General features: G+C 47.1%; 1 long non-coding RNA gene across 2 annotated transcripts in view; it reads right to left on the bottom strand.

The window, feature by feature from the left end:
- Positions 1 to 8,640, bottom strand: part of LOC137534111 (uncharacterized) — a 95,665-nt gene extending 87,025 nt beyond the window's left edge. Inside the window, exon 1 of one of the 2 annotated variants that reach the window (XR_011024315.1) lies at positions 8,528 to 8,640. This is a non-coding gene — a long non-coding RNA (uncharacterized lncRNA). Of the gene's footprint in view, positions 1 to 6,015; positions 6,313 to 8,527 lie in introns of those variants that run through there. The other variant, XR_011024314.1, reaches the window with a different exon arrangement.
- Between the last annotated feature and the right edge of the window lie 18,265 nt (positions 8,641 to 26,905).

Raw genomic sequence — 26,905 nt, 5'->3', positions numbered from 1 at the left:
ACCTCAAAAATATGACAACTTCATATAACAATGAGATTTACTATGCACTGGCAACATGTTTTGTGGGTCTAAGCCCACTACCTCAGGCCAATTGTAGTGTCTTAAATCATGAAATATAAGGAGCTCAGTGTTTGAGAACAAATAATGTACAAACGTATAAAACATATAAATATAAAGATTTATAATAAAATATACAGTATATCTGTAAATCAAGCTTATAGGAATCGCGTGAGAAAACGCGGAAAAGCCGCCGCGTGTGCTCAGAACAAGGCGGCTGATTCCGCATCCAACGGTTTGCACGCGTAGGCCTACATCTGCCAGTATGGCTGAACGCGGAGAAACTGCCGCATGCCTTGATAGCGGTGCAGCTGGCTCTGCGCCCAGAGCGGCGGGTGGTACGCAAGACATGTCTGGTGTGGCTGGGACTGATAGTCCACACAGGTTCAGAAGGGCGCGCGCTGAGAGGCAGAACTTTTATGACAGCCAGAAGGGAGTCAGCTGACCAAGCCGGTCAGCTGACGATTGTACCAGTTCCCATCGGTCCAGCACTTAGGGGAGGCGCTGGAGAGCGCTGGGCTATATATACTGGGTGCTGGTCATTCGCTGGTTGTCTGCCGTTACGATCACTACGTGGAAGCACTCAGACCTTATTGTCAGAATCTGTGTTATCATTCTGTTATACTTCAGACTAGTTCCAGGGTGTTGATGATCAAGGACCTCACACCCAAGATTAGGGACTTGTGTTATAATTCTGTTATACCTCAGACTAGTTCCAGGGTGTTGATGATCAAGGACCTCACACCCAAGATTAGGGACTTGTGTTAGCAATCAAGGACCTCACACCCAAGACTAGGCATTGTTTATTATCTGTTATGACTTTCTGCTTTTCTGACCACTCTTCTGTTCACTGATTTGGTACTTCGCTATATCTGATACTCTGTTGCCAAACCCTGCTTGCCTTAGGATTACCGAATCAGCCTCCTGTCTTTGTACTTTGTATGTCCGTGTGTTGCCGACCTGACTTATCCAACCTTGAGAGCTATCTCCTCAGTTAAGAGATAGTTCACAGATCAGTCAGTGACATCCTCCTATTGGTGTCACTCACGCTCTGGTCCTTCCTCTCCCAGTCTGACTCCTCCCTGCGGGAGATTCTCAGGCTGCTGAAAGGTACTCATTCTCTAGTGCAGTATTCCTTACTGCCTTTGTACCTGTCCTCCTGATATTGTTCTCAAAGTATTACTGTTGCACCAAACACTCATATCTCTCAGGTGTCCAGAGGTTAGTAATATATCTGATTATCGGTGATACTGCAGATCATCAATAATCAGGTATATATCTGTAGTTTTGGTGATACTGCATATTACCAATAATCAGATCCTCTCTGTGTTACACCGATCATTACAAACCGCATATAAATATATAGTGCACAAAGCGGGAATACTGGCCTTTGCACTGTTAAGCTGCTAGATACTGATGAGCGAAAATGCAAATATTCTTTTAATTTTTGTGAAAAGAATGTCAAATTAGAATATTGAGCGAAAATACCATCGAAAATAAGTTGTTTTTGCGTTTTTCGCAAATTTTCATGGTAAAAATATAAATGTCTTGCTTTTTTGTGAAAACCGCAAAAACTCGAAAACACAAGCTATTTTCTCAAAAACAAAAATAGCATTTTCGATGGGAAAACGACTGATGAAAATGTGGTGCTGCAAAAAAAGGATGCCTTGGAAAGAAGAGTGCTGTCATAGGCACCCATTGTAAAAGCTGTGATTTCCGGCAATGTGAGGAAATTTGGGCACTCAGAGTCTATAAACTAAGCAAATTGCGGCATTACATCATGTAGTTTTCATGTTATGTTATGTTAACAGAATAATGATGACTAGTTCCTCTCACTACATGATTCCATTAATCTTTGTTACAGCTTTCATTGTTCCAGGAGAAATACACTATATCACTTCCAGACTTTTGTGCCTTTTACTGACCCACCAAACTCTAGTAAGACTTGTGTCACATGAGGAATTCTTTGGTTATTTCCTGATTGGTGACACATGGCATCACTCCATTGCATATCAGAATGAAGTACCGCCTTTCACTACTATTAAAGAGGACATTTTGACTTTAATTTGAACCAAAATAAGAAAAGAAAAATTAACAATCGCCATAAACCCAGACTGATGCTATATACCGTCTTTTTCGGCATATAAGACGCTCCGGCATATAAGACGCACCTTGGTTTAGAGGGCAAAAATAAGGGAAAAAAAAATAAACTAAACCTAGGTGCGTCTACATTGCCGGGGCGTCTTATGGACCTTTTACCCCCTAAAACTGCCTCTAAGCTACTCTATCTACACTACACTAATCCCTGCTGCCCTAACAACTAAACTACACAGCAATACAATACACTACACTACCACAACACATTAATACACTTCACTACACTATGCTACACTACACTACCACAACACTAACACAACACACCACTGCAATACCCTTCACTACACTATACTACACTACAATGCACTGACACAACACACAGCTTCACTACACTACACTGTACTATACTAACACTAAGCTGCACTACAATGACATTAATACTACACCTGTTCCTGCCGCCATGCTCCTCTTCCCCTCGCTTCAGCCGCGATCCTCTTCACCTCCTCAGGCGCAGTTCTCGGATGCCACCTCCGCCGCCAGGTCCTCCTCTCCTGTGAAGGGGAAACGAAAACATTAGTGGCATTGTCCCCCTCTCCTGCCGCGATCCGCTCGACGCTGCCACTCCCGGAAAGCCGCCGCCGCCCCCTCCGCCGCTACACGCCGAGCGTCCATCCTCTTGCCCTCCTACTTCCTGTTTACATCACGTGCAGCCGCGTCATGCGTAGCCCGAGCGCAACGCGGCTGGGGCTACGCATGACGCGGCTGCACGTGATGTAAACAGGAAGTAGGAGGGCAAGAGGATGGACGCTCGGCGTGTAGCGGCGGAGGGGGCGGCGGCGGCTTCCCGTGAGTGGCAGCACCGAGCCGATCGCGGCAGGAGAGGGGGACAATGCCACTAATGTTTTCTTTTCCCCTTCACAGGAGCGGAGGACCTGGCGGCGGAGGTGGCATCCGAGAACTGCGCCTGAGGAGGTGAAGAGGATCGCGGCTGAAGCGAGGGGAAGAGGAGCATGGCGGCAAGATGGGTAAGCGCTTCCCTGCGCACTCTGCAACATTTTTTTGGGTGCATTTGGCATATAAGACGCACCTAATTTTTCCCCCCTGTTTTGGGGAAGAAAAAGTGCGTCTTATATGCCGAAAAATACGGTAAGTCTTTTTGGAATTTCGTGTTATGTTATTAGAAGATATCTTTACTTTTCTATCTGAAGCCAGCTAAGAATTTCCAAGACTAAAAGTACCGTAAGCTCAGATTGATTTTTCCTTTCAGGCTTAGCAATTGTACTCTCTGTACTCTGTTAGGACAGTTGCTATAAGAGTGGCCAGAAATTCCCACCGCACTGCAGGACAGGGCAAGAGGGCTTCTTACTCATTTTCAACATCTGGTGTAATCCACTGAGTGGCATCAAACATTGATACTCCCACATACCATTTCTATTATAAGCACAGGGCAACGTCCATGTTTTGTATGCCTGTAAAAACAAAATGATCAAGCAGAAAAAAATATTTGCCATTAATCCGTGCCAAGCTTTTGAGCCAATCTGAAAACACTGATTTTCTAATCACGCCTAGCGGTTTTTTTTGTAGCGTTTTTTATATTTTGTTACAGTACAGCTGTATCTGAACAGCTACTGTAACAAAAATGCTTGGGAAACCTCTCTGATCTAGCATTTTTCAGAGCAGTTTTCCACTTTCCTATACTTTACATTGAGGCAGAAACGCCTCAGAAATCTCAAAAATGTCCGACAGAAAGCATTCTAAAAAAACTCTAAAACTCTCAGAACCGCTCTTGGTGTGCACCAGCCCTTAGTTTGTTTGTTTTTTTCTCAGAAGCAAAATCTGTCTTTGAGAATCTGCTATAGAACAAAGTGATAAATTAACAAAAAACTACTATAAAGTCATATGCTTAAAGTGAATGGGAACCGCATTTTAAAAAAAATGAAGCAAATACTTACCTAAGGAGAGGGAAGGCTCTGGGTCATATAGAGCCTTCTGTCTCCTCTCTCGGTGCTCTCTATCCTGTGCTGGCTCCCCCCCGTTTCAATCCCCCGCCGAAAGGGTATTTGGAAGTCTTCGGGAGCCGTGTCCTCCCGAAGACGTGCGGCTCCATACTGCACAGGCGTGAGCGTGCAATGGAGCGTGCTTGCGCAGGTGCAGTACAGGGCCGTCCTTCTTCAGGAGCACTCAGGCTCCCTGAAGACTTCTGAAGCCTCCTTCGGCCGGGTAAAGCAGTATTTGACTAAATTAGTCAAATACTGCTACTGGGCGAGCCAGCACTGGAAAGAGGGGACCAGGAGAGGAGCGGGAAGGCTCTATAGGACCCAGAGCCTTCCCTCTCCTTGGGTAAGTATCTATCTCATTTTTTTAAAATGCGGTTCCCATTCACTTTAATGTACTAAAGCATTACTGAATTTAGCACAAATGGCATGCAGTGTTTTATTTCAATACCTAACAGCGTACTACTTGAGCTATAATAGATTTAGTGTATTACCTTTTGTTGCATCAGTTAGTCAAGTAATTATAGGAGTGAAGTATTAGGTGTAGTACTATAGGTGTGTAAAGGTATTGTGGTGGTGGGCGAGCTCAGCTACTCACTGCATGCTATGACCCCCTCCCCCACTCCCACACCATGGGCCACATGGGCCAGCTTTCTCCGTCTATGTTTGTGCATTCCGCTGTAAGTCAGAAAATGCATATGCACCCAAATAAATTGAAAAAGTGGGCATGCCTTGCATAATAAATAACCTTGAGGTATATTTTGGAGGGTGTAAGTGAGTACACACACACACACACACACACACACACAGATTTACTCACACATACACACACACGCACACTCACACATGTTTTTGTTGTACTGACGGGAGATAAAAACTAGCTAGCAATACCCCAAATACAACAGAGAACTTAAAGAGACTCTGTAACAAAATTTTCATCCTTATTTCTTCTATCCTATAAGTTCCTATACCTGTTATCTCTGTTATATGATCTAATCTTCTCTCCTCTGTCGGGTCTGTCGGGCTCAGGCAGTCAAGCTGGAATGTGCTGTGTTGCTTGTGATTGGATAGAAGCTATACACACCCTCTCTGGGCCCCCTGCACACTCTGTATGACTCACACACTGAGCTACTCTCAGGGTATCACTTGCTGTGTCTTTTGTTTGTAAACACTGCATAAAAATGGCAATTACAAGCCAGGATTGGGAGAGGCAGAAACAGCACCGAGGGGCCCAGGAGAACATAATGAATAGAATGGTATGCTTTTTATTGTAAGAATTTTAGAGTACAGATTCTCTTTAAGCATCTGGATGTCATCAGCAGTTCAGTCCAATTTAATTTACATCAGTATTCATAAACCAGTACCACTGTGCTGTTCTGGCTGAAACAACACACAGAACCAATATTAATGTTATACTATGATTTTGGGCTCAGTGTCCTAATGAACAATAATTATCAACTACTAGTAAATTTCTGATTTTCCTCGCCAGACCAGCATGAGAGGGTTACTTTGGGAGAATCGCACAATCATTATTATTACTGGGCTTGGTTAATGTGTTTCTTCCTTTGAGACTAAATCACATCCATTATTTAGAATAATTGTTAAGCTTGAATACTATGCAAGGCCTGCATTTCTCATATTAGACTGCCCAGCATGGAGCGCGGATTGTAAGTATATGCTTTGCAGAATTGAATAATTTTACATGTTATTATGAAAAATGAAACTACACACGCAACCTGCATAAAGAAAGATCACCTTCCTTTTTTGTTCTGACTTTTAAAGCTGAAACAACTTATAGCAAAAAAAGAGAAGAATTCAAAGGAAACCTGAACCAAGTAAAAGTATTTAAAATAAACACATGAGGTACCTGCAAATTAATATTTCATATTTGCCTTGCAGTCAGTTCCTCTCAGAAGCTCACCATTTTCTTCTTATAACGATTTCTTCCATTTCTGACAAGATTTTGTCGGAACTGAAATAAATCGGTTGCTGTCAGTTATATATCAGTTGCTGTCATTTCTAACTGAAAGGACAACTGATGAGCAAGGTAATGTCCATATTTCCCTATGGCTCACGTGGGCGTTAATACAGTTTAACGGTGAGGTGACCAGGAAGCTGTTATGGGGTAACGACCATTTTCAAAATGGAGAACAGAGAATTCCATTGACCATAGTGGACAAACAGGATGCAGGAGAGGAGAAAGATTCATGAGTAGACTACACAGGAGGTAAGTATGATGTGTGTACTTATTTTGACTTTTCATCTTCAGTTTAGGTTTGTTTTAATGACATGCATGCTTTGGCTTAGCAATAGGGGATGCAGCGGTAGTGACTGCACCAGGGCCCTTCGACCAGGGGGGCCCAGTAGGGGCCCTCCATCAGCTTTATTAGCTATGTATTGGTGCTAAGCTGGTAATGATCACCTCATATTTGTGCTTTAATTAGTTGTAACCATTAATAGACTGTTCTCCTCCCCAGCTTACACCTCTCTGATACTGCAGCTGTCTTTGGCAGGTTTTGGTTCTCTAAACCAATTGTTATGTATAGAGTGCTTGAGGGGCCCAATGGAAAACTCGCACTGGGGCTCAGAGCTCCTAATCTACGCTACTGAATGCATGCAAGGTGTTTGGGAACACTGTAAATAATATTATTGATTAAAAGAAAAAAATGGGTTTTCTCACTTGTACTCATCACACAACCCCTTATAAAATCTAACTAATCTAATTGGAAAAACACTTCTTCAACATATGCTAACCTTTTGGGGACCGATGTAGTTTGAATCTACATCCAGGAGGTGGTGCTGCCGCCCTGACTGGACGTTGATTCAACATCTGCGCTAAAGAACCATCCCGACGCAATCGTGCGCACCGGAGAGGGGAGATTAAGCTGTCATATGACAGCTGACATCTACCCTCAGTGATCAGCAGCCATCGCATATGGCTGCTGATCACGTGATCACTATGATAACCGGTGGATCGTAGTGATCACTTACAGAGCTGCGGCGGTGGTGGGAGGAAGGAAGAGGATCCACTCACCTTCCTGCCGTTCCCCCGAAGATCGGCGCTCCCCTCCGCTCTGGCCGGCCTCCCTGCTGTATTGACGGCAAGTGCCAGGTCCCGGCTTGATGATGTCATCAAGCCGCGACCTGGGACTTAGCATCAGTACGAGTCGGGAAGCCAGCGAGAGCGGAGGGGTCCACAGCAGCTCATCGCTGGAGCCTGGGAGGTGAGTAAAGGCTGCCATCAATACGGGGAATGCCTGGCCACCCAGGGGGACCAAAGCTAAGTTCCCACACTAGGAATCCCGCATGTAAACTACCTGGTCCTTAAGGGGGGGTAGGCAGCCGGTCCCGAAGGGGTTAAATAAAGTGTTATATTATGTAGTGTAAATATATGAACGCTCATTTCAACATTCATTTTCCATGGTGATAGCATTTGTAATGCTCGGAATACACAATGAGATTTATCAGCAGATTTACTGTCCGATCGATTTTCCAATCGATCTTCCGATCAATCTGATCGATTTCAGTGCACTTCTATGAGAAATCGATCAATAAAATGCCTTTTAAGCAACAAGTAACTAAGCAAGAAAATACTTCTAATACTATTTTGACAGTACTTTTTCACCAACTTTTTCAATTGCTGCTGACAAATTATTTAACCTTTTCGCAGCCTAACCCGAGTTGTCTCATTTTAGATAACTTTTGGCAGGGCAGCTAAAGTCGGTTGCCTGATGCAGCCATGAAGAGTGGGCAGCAGGGAGCTGTCATATTTACCTATCTGGACATCTGGATCAGCTTTCTTCTCTCATTGTCAACCTCGTGCCAGCTCTGCACTCCAAACATCCTCTTCTGGGTCCCAATCACATAATATGACATGTTATCAGAGCCCAGAGAATGGTGTAATTGTTACTCTTCCACTGAGTGGCACTGTAATGCTGACACCATCCTCTGGGCCCCATTCACATGTCATATCATTCATATCATGTGATCGGGACCCAGAAGACATGTCAGGACTGCAATGATGCCGCAGGTGGGGGAGAGCAGAAAACGACAATCCAGCCATCTGGGCAGGTAACTATGACAGCTTCCTGCTGCTCTCTGCATAGCCTGCAATAGCACACTTCCCCAGCACCAAGAAAAATGTGGCCCTGCAGCCATATACTGTTTTACTATGTGTGGCTGCTAAAAGGTTAAACCAACAGGTGAAAACTTAGGAGAAAAAGCAAATTGAATAAGGGCCTATAAGTATTAAAGTGACCAGAGCACCAGAATTTATTTTCTTGAAAATGAACCTCCCATGAAAGAGCTTTGTAATGGTGTGTGCCATGGGAGGTTGGGGGGGAGGGGGGGGGGGGGGGGGTTTGAGCCTCACCACTTACCTGTAGGGTGTTGTTATACTGCCCCCCCCCCCCCCCCGGCCCGTACAGGATGCACCAGGTTGTTGTTGTTTTTTTTATAGATATACATATGCACAGTGGGAGCTGCTGGTTGTTTGACAGTTGGAAACAACTGTTATTTCCCACAATTCAACAAGGCTCACAGACAGCAAACTGCCAGGACCTAGATCATGACATCACGCTGTGGGATTGGTTTCACCACAATATCAGCTATACAGACCCCCCTGATGATCTATTTAAGAAAAGGTAAATATTTTTCTAGTGGAAAAGGGTATCATCTACTGATTGGGATGAAGTTCAATCCTTGCTTGTAGTACCTCTTTAACCACTTGAGGACCCACCCTTTACCCCCCCTTAAGGACCAGCGCTGTGCTGAGTGATCTGTGCTGGGTGGGCCCCCAGCACAGATCATGTAGCAGGAAGAGAGATCAGATCACCCCCCTTTTTTCCCCACTAGGGGGATGATGTGCTGGGGGGGTCCGATCTCTCATGCCTGCATGTGGCTGGCGGGGGGGGCAGCTCAAAGCCCCCCTCCGCGGCGAAATTCCCCCCTCCCTCTCCTACCTGCTCCCCCCCGGAGATCAGGGCTGCACAGGACGCTATCCGTCCTGTGCAGCCAGTGACGGGACGTCCCCTGTCACATGGCGGCGATCCCCGGCCGCTGATTGGCCTGGGATCGCCGATCTGCCTTATGGCGCTGCTGCGCAGCAGCGCCGTACAAATGTAAACAAAGCGGATTATTTCCGCTTGTGTTTACATTTAGCCTGCGAGCCGCCATCAGCGGCCCGCAGGCTATTCACGGAGCCCCCCGCCGTGAATTGACAGGAAGCAGCCGCTCGCCCGAGCGGCTGCTTCCTGATTAATCAGCCTGCAGCTGGCGACGCAATACTGCATCGCTGGTCCTGCAGCTGCCACTTTGCCGACGCGCGGTATGAGTGCGCGGTCGGCAAGTGGTTAATTTGGTTCTATACAAGGCTACATACATTTTGCCTAAATTTGCACCAACTACAAAAATTAGCATTATTTTACATGGGGTAAAACAGTGCAAACTACATCAAGTATACTATAGACACCACCACCACAGAAATCTGGTTAGTTAAATCTACTAGCTTCCAATTAATTAGCCAGCAACTGGTTAATTAACCAGCAGCTAGTGGCCTTGGTTTGGTAGATTCCATTCCCTTCCTTGGTCAGTGAAGATTTACATTTAGAAGAATTCCCTGTTGTAGAATACATGGGACCCATCCAACAGAATCACACTCGCTAACATTTATTTTTTATAATAATTTTAAACAATCTCAACATCATCAATTACTGGTTATTACTATAATGTAAATAAGAATACAAATAAGACAAAATAATGCTGCCTCCTTCATTTACTAATCCTGTAATCAGTTTAATCAACAAATGTTGAAGCAAATTGATGACATGTAAAGAATACATCTAATGAACTCATTGATATGATGAAGGTGGATCTTGGCTTTGAGCTCTTCGGAGCCTCAGGGGCATGCGATGTATTACTAAACCATGCATTACAAGCCCATCTGTCACCGCACAGCAAAAATATTCATACACCGCTCTTCATACAACTTAGCAGGAGATGAGTAATTATTGCTTAAAATAACACATTTCTATAAACTGCTGCAGGTCTTGCGCCTTTGTCCAGAACCTCTACAAGTATAACTTTGAACAACTTAGGAAAATGTTATATAAGAATGAGGTCACTAAATATTTTCTACTTGCCATGCTATGCTTTATAAATGCTTGATTAATTGTGGCTGATCAAAAGAGCCATCAATTCATGGGTAACCTTCACTCAACAATTCCAGGCACTTTAAAAAAAATGCATAGAGGAAAATATTGCATTTAGATTTTTTTAAAATAGGACTGAACTGTATTATTAAGTGAACATAGGACATAGAAGAGAAGAAAATAGCTGGAAACAAAGTAGGGATCGGCGCATGCGCGCCATGACTCGTTACCACAGTTGCGTGATCCTGCTGGCCACGGGAGCGCGTTCCAGGATGCTCCCCGTGGGGCCAGTGCTTGAGAGCCAATGCAGCTTGAAAAAGGACCACGAGTCCGAAACAGAGCATGTCCCAGTTAATGGCTACCTCTCTGTTGAAACTTAAATAAAGACCTATACTTACCTATGTGCTAGAGAATCCTTTGATTTAAAGGGAACCCAAGGTGGTGATCTAAACTAAACATTAAAAAAACAGTGCTACCTGATCTGCGGGGGGGGGGGGGGGGTTTGGGCTGGGTGGATCAGGTAGCTGCAAACCCCCCCACCCTGCACCACTCCAGTGCCCCGCAGTGTGAGGATACATTGGGGTGAGGATGATATGTACGGTAATATGCAGAATATAGCCGCCGTATGGTATCGCACCGAAGCCATATTTTTTCATTTTCCTATCTGCTGTCTAATTCAGGTGTGTATGCCTGCTACTAGCAAGTCTGGCTTTGGGGGAAGCTACTAATTGTATATAGTACATTTGTGAACAGGAGAGCAGGAACTTCTGAATGGATTTGCTAATGTGTCAATAGACCTATGTTTGCATTAAATTCCTCTGGAAGTTGGATGCTGCGAATTGAATCTCCTGTAGTACATTTGCATTTGAGGGAGGACAATAGCAGACAATCTCGGAGGTGATTGTGTGTGTCTGTTTACAGGCAATTACAGGCAAACTGCTACCTGTAACCAAAATGCAATCTTTTGATGTATGGACTAGACCTGTCAAACTGTAGACGTCTGCCTGTGGGAATGGGATTTTGACCGAACACAGGACTGCTTTGAAGTCTGCTAGGTGTGACAGGAAAAGACTTGAAATTCGCATATGACAAGCGTTCTGTGATGTCACAATCTAGGAGATTGCATTAGTTCCTGGGGGCTGGACATTAAATGCCCCAGGGGACACTTCGGACTATTTAAGTTGGTCCAGGACAGTCACAGGGATCTTCTCCTGGAGGTAGCGCATAGCTAGGGATGATCTCGACTCCTGGTCGAAAAAACGGCGTCCTCCCGTCAAACAACGTTCTAACCTACGCTGGTAACGTTCTTTTTCCTCCGTTTATTTTATGCAACTGTCCTTGTGTGTAACTTTGGTTTTTAACTCTGTAATGTTTATTTTGTTTTTGTAATCTTTTGCATATATTATTTTCTGCATTGTTCCACTTTTTTCCTGGAATATTAAATTGTTATTTAATAAGCTTGACTTCTGCTGTACTAAACTAACACGCATAGCCTAGAAGAGACTGAAGTGCAACTGTGTATAAGTCCATGCCTAAGTGTATGTTTGAGCAACCCTACAGTATGAGATTGTGATTGCATTGTGTGTGGGGCGTTTGTCATACGTTGGCCTAAAGTGCGCAGCTGATCCAACGTACGAAAATGCCAGTGCGAGTAGCTCGACAGCAGAGTGGCTAACAGTAACGTTCGGGACGACTGTTAGTGGTTTTGCTTCACTACAGTGTAAGATTGCAATTGTGCGTGTGCGTGTGTGGCGTTCCCGTATTCGGCCTAAGCGCAAAGCTGACCCGAATACGAAAACACGGATTGCATGAGCACTCGACCACAGAGTGGACGTTTCTAGCAACAGCTAGTGGTGGCAGTAAGGAGCGTTTGAGGGGTCCCAGCCTTGTCTGTAGCTTGAATAAGGCTGTTCCCCGCTTGATCTGGTCAAACCCACAGTCGGGAACCGTATACGCAGGCGTGCCGCGGGCCGGTTACTGACATAATTGGCTGGCAGTGGTGGGATCGTTTAGTACATTAGTACGCAGTTTAGCTCGCTATTCTGAGTACTAAAGGCTGGAAGCTTGCTAGAAGCGACTAGCCTACAGAAGTCTACTCAGTGCAGAATCTATATACTTTTTTTTCCTCAAAGATACACACTTGGTATTTTGCTTCCCCTCCCCCTTTTTCTTTTTATTTTTGCAACACGATGGCTCAGAAAGCATCCAGCTATGCAAGGCAAAGCGAAGAGATACTACTCAACCTGTGTGAGCACAAAGGTATCGAGACGGCGAGCGGCCAGACTAAGGAGCAGTTAGTTCATGCCCTCGAGGAGTATGATGAGGCAGAGCAAGCCCGTGCTCCAACGCCAGCGGATGCAGCTCACGACAAGCCAGATGAGGAATCGCTCACGCCGCAGAATGCGAGTGGAGACGATGTCCTGGATGATCCACCGAGCAGGGAGATGCCATCTCTGGAAGCTGATCTACAGCTACTGAACTTGGCTGATCCTGAACTGCGCCTAAAGCTGATCGTACTGAACCGACAGGCAGAGGAGGGAAGAGCTGAACGGCGACACCAGGCCAAGAGGGAAAGACGCCATGCTGAGAGTGAAAGACTCCAGGCCAAGAGGGAACAAGCTGCACTGCGAGAGGGAAAGTGCTGAACGGCAACACCAGCTGGAGCTGGCTAAACTTCAGCAGCAGAACCGGTCTGCTGGACCCGCAGAACGTGAAGGGGAACGAGTCCACAGAATCCCCCTGGATAAGTTCCCTGCTATGGACAAAGATTCTGACATAGACACTTTCTTACAGGGGTTTGAAAGGACCTGTCATCAGTATGGGGTGCCCCGTGAGCAGTGGGCAAGATACCTCACACCAGGGCTGAGAGGCAAGGCCCTGGAGGCGTTTGTGAGTCTCCACCAGGAGGAAGAAACAGACTTTGAGGCAATTAAAAAGCCATCATTGTGCGATACCACCTCACGCCAGAGGTGTATTGCAAACGTTTCAGGACAGTGCAGCGAGGTCCTAATGACAGTTACCTGGATCATGCGTGCAACCTGCGCACTGCCTTCCAGCAGTGGCTAAAAGGACTGTCAGTTGAAAGCTTGGATGCCCTGCATGAACTGATGATAAAGGACCAGTCCCTCCACACTTGTCCTGTTGATGTCCGACTGTTTGTGGTGGATCGAGAACCAAAGACAGTGGATAAGGCTGCGGAAATGGCCGATTCCTACACGGCCCATAGAGCACCGAGTCCCGGAGGACTACTCCATCCAGCTGGAGGGGAGAACAGATTGCTAAACCTGTTTCACCCAGCACCCAGAGGAGGCAAGCACTGCTGTCTACTGGATTCAAGCAACCAACCACTGACACTTGGAAATGCTTTGTATGTGACAGGGTGCGTCATATCAGCACAACTTGCTCAGAGAGGAAGAGGGAGGCCCCAAAATCCAGTGAGGCCTCAAACCTCAGTGAAGTCCCAACTGCTTTGTGTGCTACCAGGAATGCCACTGGCTATGCAGAGAATCTGCAGCTTGTCACAGTTGGGAGTACAGTTGCCACTGGGCTGAGAGACACTGGAGCAGAATTGAATCTCATACATCCTCAGCTTGTGAACCCGGAGCAGTACATAACTGGGAAAATAATTGCTGTCAGAGGGGTTGGGAGTGTCACCCCAGCCATACCCACCGCCTTGGTCCACCTGGATTGGGGGGCCGGCAGCGGACTGAAAGAAGTTGGGGTAACTGACAAAATCCCCACCAACGTTTTGCTGGGTACTGACCTGGGACGGTTAGTAGCCCGGTATGAGCCTAACCCAACCCCCGTGGAGCCTGCATCCCCAGCAGAAGTTCAGGACTCTGGCAAGGTACTGTTTGATAACTCTGTGCAAGTGGGGGGTGCTGGTGGGCCTCCCGGGGCTACGGACTGTATACTAGGAGCCAGCCCTAGTGATTCTCCAGTGCCTAGGCCTGGAGTGGGACATGTTGATACAGAGAATGCAGAAACTGATGATGTCATTTATGATGCATGGACTATCGAGGCGATCGATGCAGGAACTGTTGATGCTACTTGTGAAGTGCTGAGTAGCACTGTGTATAATGCGGCAGATAATGTTGATGTGGAATGTGATGTTCTAAATGTCAATATGTGTAATGCGGATAATGTTGATATCATGTATGTTGTGCTACATAATGATGCTTGTCCTGTGGACACTCCGTCGGCTGCAGGAGTAACCAGCAGTGGTCGCTGGGCTGCAGCAGGTGGACTGTCCACTGAAGGGGCAGACGGCACCAGGCCAGATCTTACCCCTTCAGTTGGTTTTAAGACCAAATGTGACGTGATTTATGATGTGTGTAATGTGAGCACTCCCTCAGCTGCAGTGGTAACCCGCAGTGCTAGCGGGTCTACAGCAGAGGGACTGTCCACCGAAGTAGCAAATGTTGCTGGGTCAGCCACATCCACTTCGGAACCTGGCCCTGAGGGCCCAGGAGCCTCTCCGTCTGCAGCCTTCCTGGAATGTGTGACAGGCAGCACTGAGCTCTCTGGGGCTGTTCGATTTGACAGCAGCCTGGAACAGCTCAGGGGTCTGGCCAGTAGGTCACCAGCTGGGAGGGGCGGGCTGAGAGGGTTCTGGGAAGTTATTCCCTCGGAGCTGTCCGAAGTGGAGGAGGCAGACCGGCAGATAATCGTTCCCCAAAGGGACCGAGAGATAGCTCCTGCCACTATAGAGAAAGTGCGGTTAGTGACGGTCGGAACCCGTCCCCAGCTGCAGCACTGTCTCTATGGTCGCGAATTCACGGTCGTCACTGACCCTCATTCCCCTGGTTGGTTACGTCAGGTTGCCAGGGGCAACGACACATTGCAGCAACCTGACCTAGCTTTCAAGTCGTGTAGCTTGGAGTTAACTGCCAGGTGGGGAATCCTCGAGAGGATGCTAAGGGGTTACCCCCCCAGGTCCGGCCGGCAATGTAGGCGCTGGCAAGGTGATTCATGGGAGTCACCTCCCAGCACCATTGTAAAAAAGGGAGGTGTTAGGATATATTGGGGTGAGGATGATATGTACGGTAATATGCAGAATATAGCCGCCATATGGTATAGCACCGAAGCCATATTTTTTCATTTTCCTGTCTGCTGTCTAATTCAGATGTGTATGCCTGCTACAAGCAAGTCTGGCTTTGGGGGAAGCTACTAATTGTATATAGTACATTTGTGAACAGGAGAGCAGGAACTTCTGAATGGATTTGCTATTGTGTCAATAGACCTATGTTTGCATTAAATTCCTCTGGAAGTTGGATGCTGCTAATTGAATCTCCTGTAGTACATTTGCATTTGAGGGAGGACAATAGCAGACAATCTCGGAGGTGATTGTCTGTGTTTACAGGCAATAACAGGCAAACTGCTACCTGTAACCAAAATGCAATCTTTTGATGTATGGACTAGACCTGTCAAACTGTAGACGTCTGCCTGTGGGAATGGGATTTTGACCGAACACAGGACTGCTTTGAAGTATGCTAGGTGTGACAGGAAAGGCCTTGAAATTCGCATATGACAAGTGTTCTGTGATGTCACAATCTAGGAGATTGCATTAGTTCCTGGGGGCTGGACATTAAATGCCCCAGGGGACACTTCGGACTATTTAAGTTGGTCCAGGACAGTTACGGGGATCTTCTCCTGGAGGTAGCGCATAGCTAGGGATGATCTCGACTCCTGGTCGAAAAAACGGCGTCCTCCCGTCAAACAACGTTCTAACCTACGCTGGTAACGTTCTTTTTTCCCCCGTTTATTTTACGCAACTGTCCTTGTGTGTAACTTTGGTTTTTAACTCTGTAATGTTTATTTTGTTTTTTGTAATCTTTTGTATATATTATTTTCTGCATTGTTCCACTTTTTTCCTGGAATATTAAATTGTTATTTAATAAGCTTGACTTCTTCTGTACTAAACTAACACTCATAGCCTAGAAGAGAATGAAGTGCAACTGTGTATAAGTCCATGCCTAAGTGTATGTTTGAGCAACCCTACCGTATGAGATTGTGATTGCATTGTGTGTGGGGCGTTTGTCATACGTTGGCCTAAAGCACGCAGCTGACCCAACGTACGAAAACGCCAGTGCGAATAGCTCGACAGCAGAGCGGCTAACAGTATCGTTCGGAACGACTGTTAGTAGTTTTGCTTCACTACAGTGTAAGATTGCAATTGTGCGTGTGCGTGCGTGGCATTCCCGTATTCGGCCTAAGCGCAAAGCTGACCCGAATACGAAAACGCGGATTGCATGAGCACTCGACCGCAGAGTGGACGTTTCTAGCAACAGCTAGTGGTGGCAGTAAGGAGCGTTTGAGGGGTCCCAGCCTTGTCTGTAGTTTCAGTTTTGTGACCCCTAGGGTCATGACACTGGAAGAGCTGTTCTGTGTGTCTCACACAGAGCAGAGTGCAGGGGTTGGGTGAGTGGCAAGGGGAGTGGTTATGGAGAGGAAGAGCTGCCCAAAGGCAGCTGTGGAAGGCATGCAGGAACGTTCCCAGTGGTTGTTTAGCAGGGATTACCTCTCCTCCATTCCCCTCAATGTTGTCAAAAAGCTGTAAGTCGGCAAATTCAGTGGTTAAAGTGCAGAGGTGGCAGGGCAGAGAGCAGCACAGGGGCAGGGGCACAGAGGCATGTCGTGCTGCAGGGAACATGCCCCCGTGTCCCATCTGCCCCCCTCCCCGCACGGCCTTGGGTACTCATTAAGATACTGTTGGGTTGCAGGGACCTTTCTGCCTAGCACATGTGTATCCTGATTTGGGTGCTGATCCTTCCCTGCTTAACCTCCTTGCCGGTTATCCCGAGCTCAGCTCGGGGTAACCTGCGCAGGAGGATATCTCAGGCCCCGCTGGGCCGATTTGCATAATTTTTTTTTTGTTACAAGCAGCTAGCACTTTGCTAGCTGCTTGTAACTTCCGATCGCCGCCGCTCGCCGCCAATCCGCCGCAATCCACCGCGCCGAGTCGCTCCCCCCGCCTCAGAGCCCTGCGCTGCCTGGCCAATCAGTGCCAGGCAGCGTTGAGGGGCGGATCGGGATTCCCTATGACGTCCCGACGTCCATGGCGTCGGTGACGTCATCCCGCCCCGTCGCCATGGCGACCGGGGAAGCCCTGCAGGAACTCCCGTTCTCAACGGGATTCCCTGCATACTCTGATCGCCGAAGGCGATCGGAGTGGGTGGGGGGATGCCGCCGCTTAGCGGCTATCATGTAGCGAGCCCTTGGCTCGCTACATGATTTAAAAAAAAAAAAAAATTAAAAAAATGTGCGGCGCTGCCTCCTTGCCGGATTTTTTAGACCGGCAAGGAGGTTAAAGGGGAACTGAAGAGAGAGGTATATGGAGGCTGTCATGTTTATTTACTTTTAATCAATACCAGTTGCCTGGCAGCCCTGCTGGTCTATGTCTCTGCAGTAGTATCTGTTTAAAACCAGAAACAAGCATGCAGCCAGTCTTGTCAGATCAGACTTATAAGTCTGAACCACTGAAACACCTGATCTGCTGCATGCTTGTTCAGGGGCTATGGCTAATAGTATTAGAGGCAGAGGATCAGCAGGGCTGCCAGGCAACTGGTATTGTCTAAAAGGAAATAAACATGACAGCCTCCATATACCTCTCTCTTCAGTTCCCCTTTAACACTCAAGCCCAACAAAATACCCAAGCCAAAACCAACCAATAAACTGTTAACCTTTTAGGGCTAATTTCCACTGGCAATTGCCTAATGCAAACGCAAAGCGATTGCAATTATGCAATTATCTTTAAACATTGAAGTGCAATCACACTTAAAATTGCTCCAAAAATTGATTGTGCTTCTCAAAAAAAAAAAAGAATTTTGAAAATGGAAAATACTTTCCACGATTCCTATTTTAAAGTAGCAACCCTAACGATTTAAAAATCACTAGCGTTTTGCGATTTGAATCAAATAGCACTCAAAAAAGAGCCCTTAAAGCACTTCCTTGAAAAGCATGTCTACAAAGATGCTGGCCCCAGTGGATGTTCTGGACATTATTATTGGTTTCCCTTTTATAAGCTGTAACCAGGCATGTCTACCCCCCTTTTCATGAGCCACCCTCCATACTTATAAACTCAAACACTTAAATGATCTAAGGATACTTGACTAGTATCTTTAGCCGCTTCCGGACCAGCGCGGTTGAAATCTACGTCCTGCTTGTGGCTGCGTGGCTCTGACGTAGATTTCTATATGAAAGCAAAGCTATGTGAGCAGGTCAGGAGCCGCTTTCATTGGCTCCTGACCCTGTCATCACTGTAAGCCAATGAAAGCGGCTCCTGACCAGCTAACAGCGCTCTGCCATCATAAGGACATCAGAGAGATGGACCTGCAGCGATGGTAGAGCGGGGCGACAGGTGGGAGTGATGGGTCTGTGTGGCAATTCGTCGGTAAGTGTCGGTTTTGCGCTACCAGCATTCTCTGTTCCTTAAAGGGACTCAGAGCCCAGTAAAAGGTACAAATTTATACATACATGGGGCTTCCTGCAGCCCCATCCGCTCCAATCGCTCCCACGCCGCCGTCCTCCGATGTCTGCAGCGCCGGTACCGGGTCCCTGCACTTCTGTCAGTCGGCTCCAGTCTACACAGGAGAAGTGAACTCTTTGCGTATCCCTCCAACAGCTGCTGCAGATACGTAGAGGGTGCACTTCTCATACATCAGACTGGCTCTGACTGACGTAAGTGCGGGGACCCGGTACCGGCGCTGCAGAAGGCTGAGGACGGCGGCATGGGAGTGATCAGAGCGGATGGGGCTGGAGGAAGCCCCAGGTATGTATACATTTTTTCAGTTTACTGAGCTCTGGTACACTTTAAGGGGGCAGAGACTGCTGGTACGGAAGTAGTTAAACGCCATCCTTTTTTTCCTTGACAGCTGGATTATACTGCATTGGTTTTACATAGCCTCCCATTTAACTGGCTCGTAATAAACAGAAAGGCATAATCCATAGCCATAATTGTTTTAATGTTAAGTAAAACAAGGCATTTTTTATTAGCACATTTTCACTCACTTTATATCATTTACGACGGCTTTTGTAAGTTCTTCTTTATTTTTAGATTTTTTACATGAACAAGAAACTTCAGCACTAATGTAAGAATAAGGGGGAAAAAAGGCTAGTGCATAATATATTTCAGAATTTTGCTTATATAGGAAAGTTTTGAGAAATTGCATGCATTTCAGGATTTCTATCTTTCATAGGTGGAAATACTGTATGTCAGCAGATGTCAAAAAGCAACAGCATCCAGTTTATCAAATGCAGTGTAATAGAAGAATAAATATATCAGCCGTCACAGGAAGAATGCCGGGGAAGTGGCAGTTTATTTGCAGACTGCAAACAGTATTTGTGATTTAAAGGGTGTTTTTTCCCATTCTTATTTTTTTATGTATTTAGTAATACATATGTACTTTTAATTGAGCATCATTAAAGGACACCAGAGGCGAAAATAAACTAATGAAATAAACAATTGTATCTATCTTCTTTCTCCTAAAAATGACGTTTTGAGATATTGAACAGTTTTATTTTATGTTTAAATCTACTTTTTAAGTTTTAACTGTTTTATTGTTTTTGCTCAATGACACATTCATTCAAGAATGCCAGAGCTAACATCTATGAACTATTTAACTTTTTTATCTCTTTCCTGCTCTCAGAAGCCATTTTCTGCTAGGAAAGTGTTTTATAGTTGGAATTTCTTATCAGTGAGGGTCACACACTAGTCACTTGAGTCAGGACTGAGCCAGCCACTTACATACCTGATATTTAACTCTTTCAGGCAGAGAAAGAAAAAAAGGAACACAGCATAGTTATTTGTGTGCTTGGAACTGTACATACCCATGCCTATGTCACCTCGGCTATCCTTTAAAGTGTACCTGAGATGGGGTTTAATGGTGTATTTATACTTACCTGGGGCTTCCTCCAGCCACAATGAGGTGTGTGGGGTCCCTCCCTTTGTTCTCTTGAAATCTTCAACGGTAATCTAGCCAGTCATGCCCAGTCTTGCGTTAATGCACATGCACAACCCAGCCGAGCACACACCCACACCGCACTCCTGTGTTCTATTACCTACACCTATTACCAAAAAATTGATGACGTGTGCGGAAGAGTATTTCTAAAATATGCTTCTGTGAATATGCGATGCAGATAACTGCGGGGGGGGGGGGGGGGGTTTAAAATGTACGCACATTACCATAGACCAGTCGTGCTCAAATGTACCCAAATTCGATTCGAGTACATTCGAATTTGGATCCGGGTCAAATTCCGATTCAGCTGTGATCATGACTAAAAAATTCGATTCGAATTTGAGTCGTGATCAGTAATTGAATTCGAGTAATAGTCGTGATCACGAATTCGGATGGCCTTAAAGCAATTTTTTTTCAAGGGAAATCACAATTAAATAGGTGTGTAATTTTAAAAAAAATTGATGGAAAACTCTTCTCCTCCTTCTCCTTCTTCTTTTCTTTTTTTTATTTTGTGTGTTCATATTCTTCCTCTTGTACCCAACTTAATGTTTTTTTCCTTACAGAACTCAACTGCTGTTATGCAGCAGTGCATAATTCTGTGGACCCTAGCGGTGGGAACTCAGACAGCAGGAGGTTAAATGCAGCAGCAGGAGGAGTAGTGATGTGTGGCAGCAGGCAATGTAATAGGCCATGGCACCTAGCGTTGGTACCACGACTGTAATAATAAACACCATACAGCAGGAGGTTCCGGACAGCAGTCGTGAAGCCCACATTGTGCCCAATACTCAACTCGGACAGCACAGTTTTAAAGCCAGACACCTCAGAAATATATATATATTTTTACAACAAAAATGTAGCTATTGCAGTGGCGTAAAAGCTAGTGGCGCATGGCAGCGTGACGTTTGGCAGCAAGCAATGTAACGGGTCATTGGTACCACGGCTGTAATAATAAACACCATACAGCAGGAGGTTCTGGACAGCAGTCGTGAAGCCCACATTGTGTCCAATACACAACTGGGACAGCACAATTTTCAACCCAGACACCTCAGAATTTATTTATTTTTTACCAAAAAATGTAGCTATTGTAGTGGCATAATAGCTAGTGGCGCATGGCAGCAGCGCATAAATCTGTGGACCCTGGTGGTGGGAACACAGACAGCAGGAGGTTAAATAAAGCAGCAGCAGCAGGAGGAGGAGTTGCGTTTGGCAGCAGGCAATGTAACGGGCCATGGTACCTAGCGGTGGTACCACAGCACCTACAGAAAAAACAGGCCAAATTAGCAGGGGACTGAGGGTTGATGTTGTGAAAAAATAATTCCCAGGCACCTCATGTCCTCCTCTCGCCGACAACAGGTACCTTGAATGTGCCTTCAACCCAGGCCTGGTTGATCTTCAAAAATGTGAATCTGTCCACGGACTCTGGGGACAGACGAGAGCGCTTCTCCATGGCCACGCCACCGGCCACACTGAAGCACCTCTCGGACAGCACGCTGGAAGGGGGGCAAGACAGGACTTCCAGGGCGTACTGCGCCAGCTCACTCCAGATCTGCAAGCACTCGACCCAGTACTCCAAAGGGTCCACGGGCTCCTCGCCGGTGTCAAACCCACTGAAGGACCCCATGTATTTAGCCACCATCCGGGTCAAGCGGTGGCTTTGACTTAAAGAGGAGGATGCTGCTGCACGCACCTCCTCTCTCGGCTGCTCTACCGTCATGTAGAGTGCCTTTGTCAAGGACAGCAGGTCTCCTGGGCGCCTGATGCTGGCTTCAGGCACTGGCTGCTGTGCTGGCTGGACAGGTACAGAGGGGGTGGAAGGCTGGGGGAAGGCTTCCTCCAATCGCCAAACAAGGATCTGCTGCAACTCCCTTGTTCGCTGCTCAGGGTCTCCAGCAGGCAGGAACTGAGCCACCTTCCCCTTAAGCCGTGGGTCCAGGATCATGCTGATGCAGGCGTCCTCCCGAGCCTGCATCTGTTTAACCTTGGGGTCTGTGCGCAGGCACCGCAGCATGAGTGCTGCCATGGGGAACAGGGTGGACCGTCCAGCAGAGACATCAGGGTCAGTGGCCTGAAGTTCGCTGTCCTCCTCTGGCCCCTGAGCCTTTTCCTCCTCTCTTCACCCTCGCACCACTGCAGCAGCGCTCCGCTGTTCCCCCTCAACAGCAACGTCCAGGACCTCCAACTCCTCTTCCTGTAACAACTCTAAATCCTGTGCAGACGTGGACTGCTCTTCCAGCTGGATCAGGGCCTCCTCTCACACATCAAGCAGATCACAAAGTGCCCTATCCAGCAGACAAACAAAGGGCACCCACTGGCTGAGGGATGCCCATTCCTCGCTGACCAGGTTGGTTCCCTGCAGGAAGGGAGCCAACACCAAGCAGACCTGCTGCATCTGCCCCCACTGTGCGTTGGAGAGGAGCTGGAGTTTGGTGGTGCCGGCGAGAGTGCTCCCAACGATGTGGCGGTTGACAACCCCTTCTCTGCTCAACCAGGCACTCCAACATCGCCAGGGTGGAATTCCAGCGAGTTGGCACATCGATGACAAGGCGGTGTCGTGGCAGGCCCTCAAGCTGCTGCATGTTGGCCAGGTTTGCTGCGGCAGCAGCTGACCGGCGGAAACCGCGCACAATTTTCCGAGCCGCTTCCAACAGATTGTCCATCCCCTGATAGGTGTGCAGGAACTTCTGCACCACCAGGTTTAGGACGTGGGCAAAGCAGGGGATGTGGGTCAAGTGTCCCCTGGTGATGGCAGCCAGCAGGTTGGCCACGTTGTCGGACACCACCAATCCGACTCTGAGGCCTCTGGGGGTCAGCCACGTCTTCTCCTGCTCCCTCAGGTAGCGGAGCATGTTGGCTGCCGTGAGACTGTTCTTCCCCAGGCTTCTCATTTCTAGCAGCGCTTGGCAATGGCGGGCCTTCACGCTGCTGTTGAGGCGGGGTCATTTAGCGGTGGGAGCTGCTGCTTCTTTCCTGACCCCGCGTGGTGACACCACATAGTGGACAACTGGTGCCGCTGATGCGCCCGAGGATGGACCTGCTTCTTTTTCGCTGGTGCATTTCACCAGGCTGACCCAGTGGGCCGTGAAGGACAGGTAGCAGTCTGTCCCAAAACGGCTGTTCCATGAATCCATGGTGACGTGGAGCTGCTCACTCACAGCGTGATCGAGCGATCAGGCCACGTTCGCCATAGCAAAGCAGTGCAGTGCTGGGATCGCCGTGCGGGAGAAGTAGTGGCAGCTTGGGATTTGCCACTCCGGGATCTCGTACTGTAGGAGCGTTCTCATGTCACTCCCCTCCTGCACAAAGGAGCATGGTAGGAGCTGGGAGCACATGGCCCGGAAAAGCAACCCGTTCAGCACCCGGATGCGCCTGTTGGTGGGAGGCAGAACATTGGTCACACCGGGAAAGGACTCTCTGAGTAGGCTCTGGCGGCATTTACCTGCACAGGAGGATGAGGAGGCGACTGTGGATGGAGCAGATGAGGCCACTGAAGACTGGCTGCCTGGGGGGAGCAGTGAGTTTCTGTGCTCCTGCTGCTGATGCTGGATGAGCAGGAGGGTGGGATGCTGCTGCTGAAGTCTGTGCAGTGGCTGTCTGGCTCTTACCACTGCCTGCGCCACTGTCCTTCAGCTTCAGAAACTCACTGTAGTCCTGAAAATGTTTGGTCTCCAAGTGGGTCTGCAGGCACGAGGTACCCAACTTGTTCAGATCGTGACCTCTGCTCATGGTGGCTCTGCAACTGTGGCAAATGGCATGGGTCTTGTCATCAACGCACACAGAGAAGTACCGCCAGACTGGGGATTTTACTTGCCCTTCAAGCTTGAGGACTGGGGAGGTTTTTTGCCTTTCACACCCTGTGCTGGCCGCCATGCTGCTGCCGCGCCTCTGTGCCAGAGACGCTTCCTCCTCCGATGACGAGCTGCCTTCAACCAACTGTGCTGGTTGTGGCACACAGGGACGATCCAGCACCTCATCATCATCATCTCCTCTGAGCCCTCAACCAACTCCTCTGCCCCAACATCCCCTACATCAGGCCCCTCCTCCTCCTCATGAAATTTTGGTTGTTGTGCGCTAACAACAAACTCCTCCACCTCATACTCCTCCTCCTTCTCCTTGTATGCCCCCATCATCTCCTCCTCAAACTGTTCCACAACATCCCTCAAAACGCTTGCGGTCCCTGGGGTGATGAGCGAGCTCAGTGAGGGCAGGCTGGTCGCTGAGGTCGAAATGACCTCAGGTCGAAGTGCGGACCGGAGTGCAGGTGGTGGTGGCACTGGTCCCGCTGGTGCTGGAGGTCTGGCTGGAAATGGTGGCTTGCTGCTCCGCCATCATTTCCACGACAGCCTGTGCCTGACTCTCCGCAATGGGCCGGGGGCAACGACCCGTCTTAAAGATGGGTGCAACACGCTGCTGCTGTGCCTCTGCTCCCTCCTCCACAACTCTGCGGTCAGTGGCTGGCGGTGGACCAGTCACAGACCTGCTGGTGCTGCCAGTGGCTGCAGCAATGGCGCTGCCTCTCCTGGTGGTGCCTCTGCCAATAAATATATATATATATATATATATATATATATATATATATATATATATATATATATATATATATATATATATACATATATATATATAGTGAAAAGGATGTAAACTTTAATAAAGAGTCTGGGTTGGTGGTGACTGGTGGTGAGTGACAAAAAAAAGAAAGGTTTTTTTTTTCTTCTTAAATAGTAGTAGTACTAACAGTAGTGTAGCACAGTAGTCGATAACTAACTCGTGTAACAGAAAGTGACAACTAAAAGTCTGGCAATCAATAGGGTCAGGCAGATGACAGTCACAGATCACAACAGATGCTGGCCTGGCCTGTGAAGTAACTAGTACACAGTAGTGAAGCCTGCGGCACTAAAACTCACAGACTATAGCAGTACAAATTAAGTAAACTAGTACATAGGTAACAACTAACTATAATCCCTAGTAGTAGTGTAGTAGTCGATAACTAACTCGTGTGACAGTCAGACAGTGACAATAAAAGTCTTTGACACACGGACGCAATCAATAGGGTCGGGCAGAGGACAGTTACAGATCACAACAGATGCGGGCATGGCCAAGTGGCCTGTGAAGTAACTATTACACAGTAGTAGTGAAGCCTGCGGCACTAATTAAACTCACAGACTATAGCAGTACAAATTAAGTAAACTAGTACGTAGGTAACAACTAACTATAATCCCTAGTAGTAGTGTCGTAGTCGATAACTAACTCGTGTGACAGTCAGACAGTGACCATAAAAGCCTGTCACATATGGATGCAATCAATAGAGTCGGGCAGATGACAGTCCCAGATCACAATAGATGCTGGCCTGGTCTAGTGGTCTGTGAAGTAACTATTACACAGTAGTTGTGATAGTGAAGCCTGCGGCACTAAATAAACTCACAGACTAGCAGTACAAATTAAGTAAACAAGTACGTAGATAACACAACTACTACTAACTATAATCCCTAGCAGTAGTGTATACAGTAGTCCATAACTAACTCATGTGACAGACAGTGAGTGACAATAAAAGTCTGTCACACACGGACAGAATCAATAGGGTTGGGCAGATGACACGCAACCATTCACAGATCACAACAGATGCTGGCCTGTAAAGTAACTAACACAGTACTGAAGCTAATAAACTCACAGACTAACGGTACAAATTAACTAAACTAGTACTAGTACACAATTAACTATAATCCCTAACCTACCTAAGCTAGTAGGCTAAGGCTATCTAGGCTAGCAGGCCCTAACCTGCACACAGACCTAACACTAGCCTAGCACAGTATACAGTACACTACACTAATTGACTAAACTATAACAATCAAATCACTAGCTATCTATAAATGAGTACAATAAAGGTGTTTAGGAGGTAAAACACTGTGTTAAACAGTTGAAAAGCACTTGCTAAGACACACATCAGTACTAGAGATGCTTTCAGTACCGCAGAGTCACAAGCAAGGACGCGCTCCCTAAGATGGCCGCCGCCTTATATAGAGGAGGGGAGGGCCAGACTCCCCTTCTCTGATTGGTTGCTAGGGCCTCGGCTGTGGGCCTTCTGACGTCATCCCCTGGATACCGAAGCTGAATTTGTGATCACTCATTAACACCCGTGATCACGGCCGAATTCGAGAGTGACTATTCGGGTACATTCTAATTCGGGAGCAGTATCGCTCTTCGAATTCAAATTCTTCAATCATGAAAATCTAACGGTGATCATGGGTAAATTCAAATTTGCGATCTCTGGTGAACAACCCTGCCGTAGACATACCGGACTTCCGGCCCGATGCAGATTGCCGCAGGATCCGCGCAGTAACATAGGTATTGAAGGGCATATCTTGCCACAAGGTGGGAAGTGTGAACTCATAGATTAACATTAGGCTGTGGTGCACAGTGGTAAATTTAACACACTGCACTGCCTCAGTGTGAAATTAAATTTTTAACTTGCATTCACTTTCTAGTAAGCGCTGAAAGTGTTAAGCCTCGATCTTTCCTGTAGAGGCAGAGAGCCAAAGCACTCTGATACACAGCTGCTGATAAGAGCTACTGTAATTGGACACTCTGATGTAGCTAAACAAACACAGAGCACAGTGCAATGAATTTCTACAGCAACTATTTGTGGAGTAAAGACTAT

This window comes from Hyperolius riggenbachi, chromosome 10 (assembly GCF_040937935.1).
Source record: "Hyperolius riggenbachi isolate aHypRig1 chromosome 10, aHypRig1.pri, whole genome shotgun sequence".
Taxonomy (NCBI): Eukaryota; Metazoa; Chordata; class Amphibia; order Anura; family Hyperoliidae; genus Hyperolius; species Hyperolius riggenbachi.
This window is presented reverse-complemented; position numbering and strand designations above follow the sequence as displayed.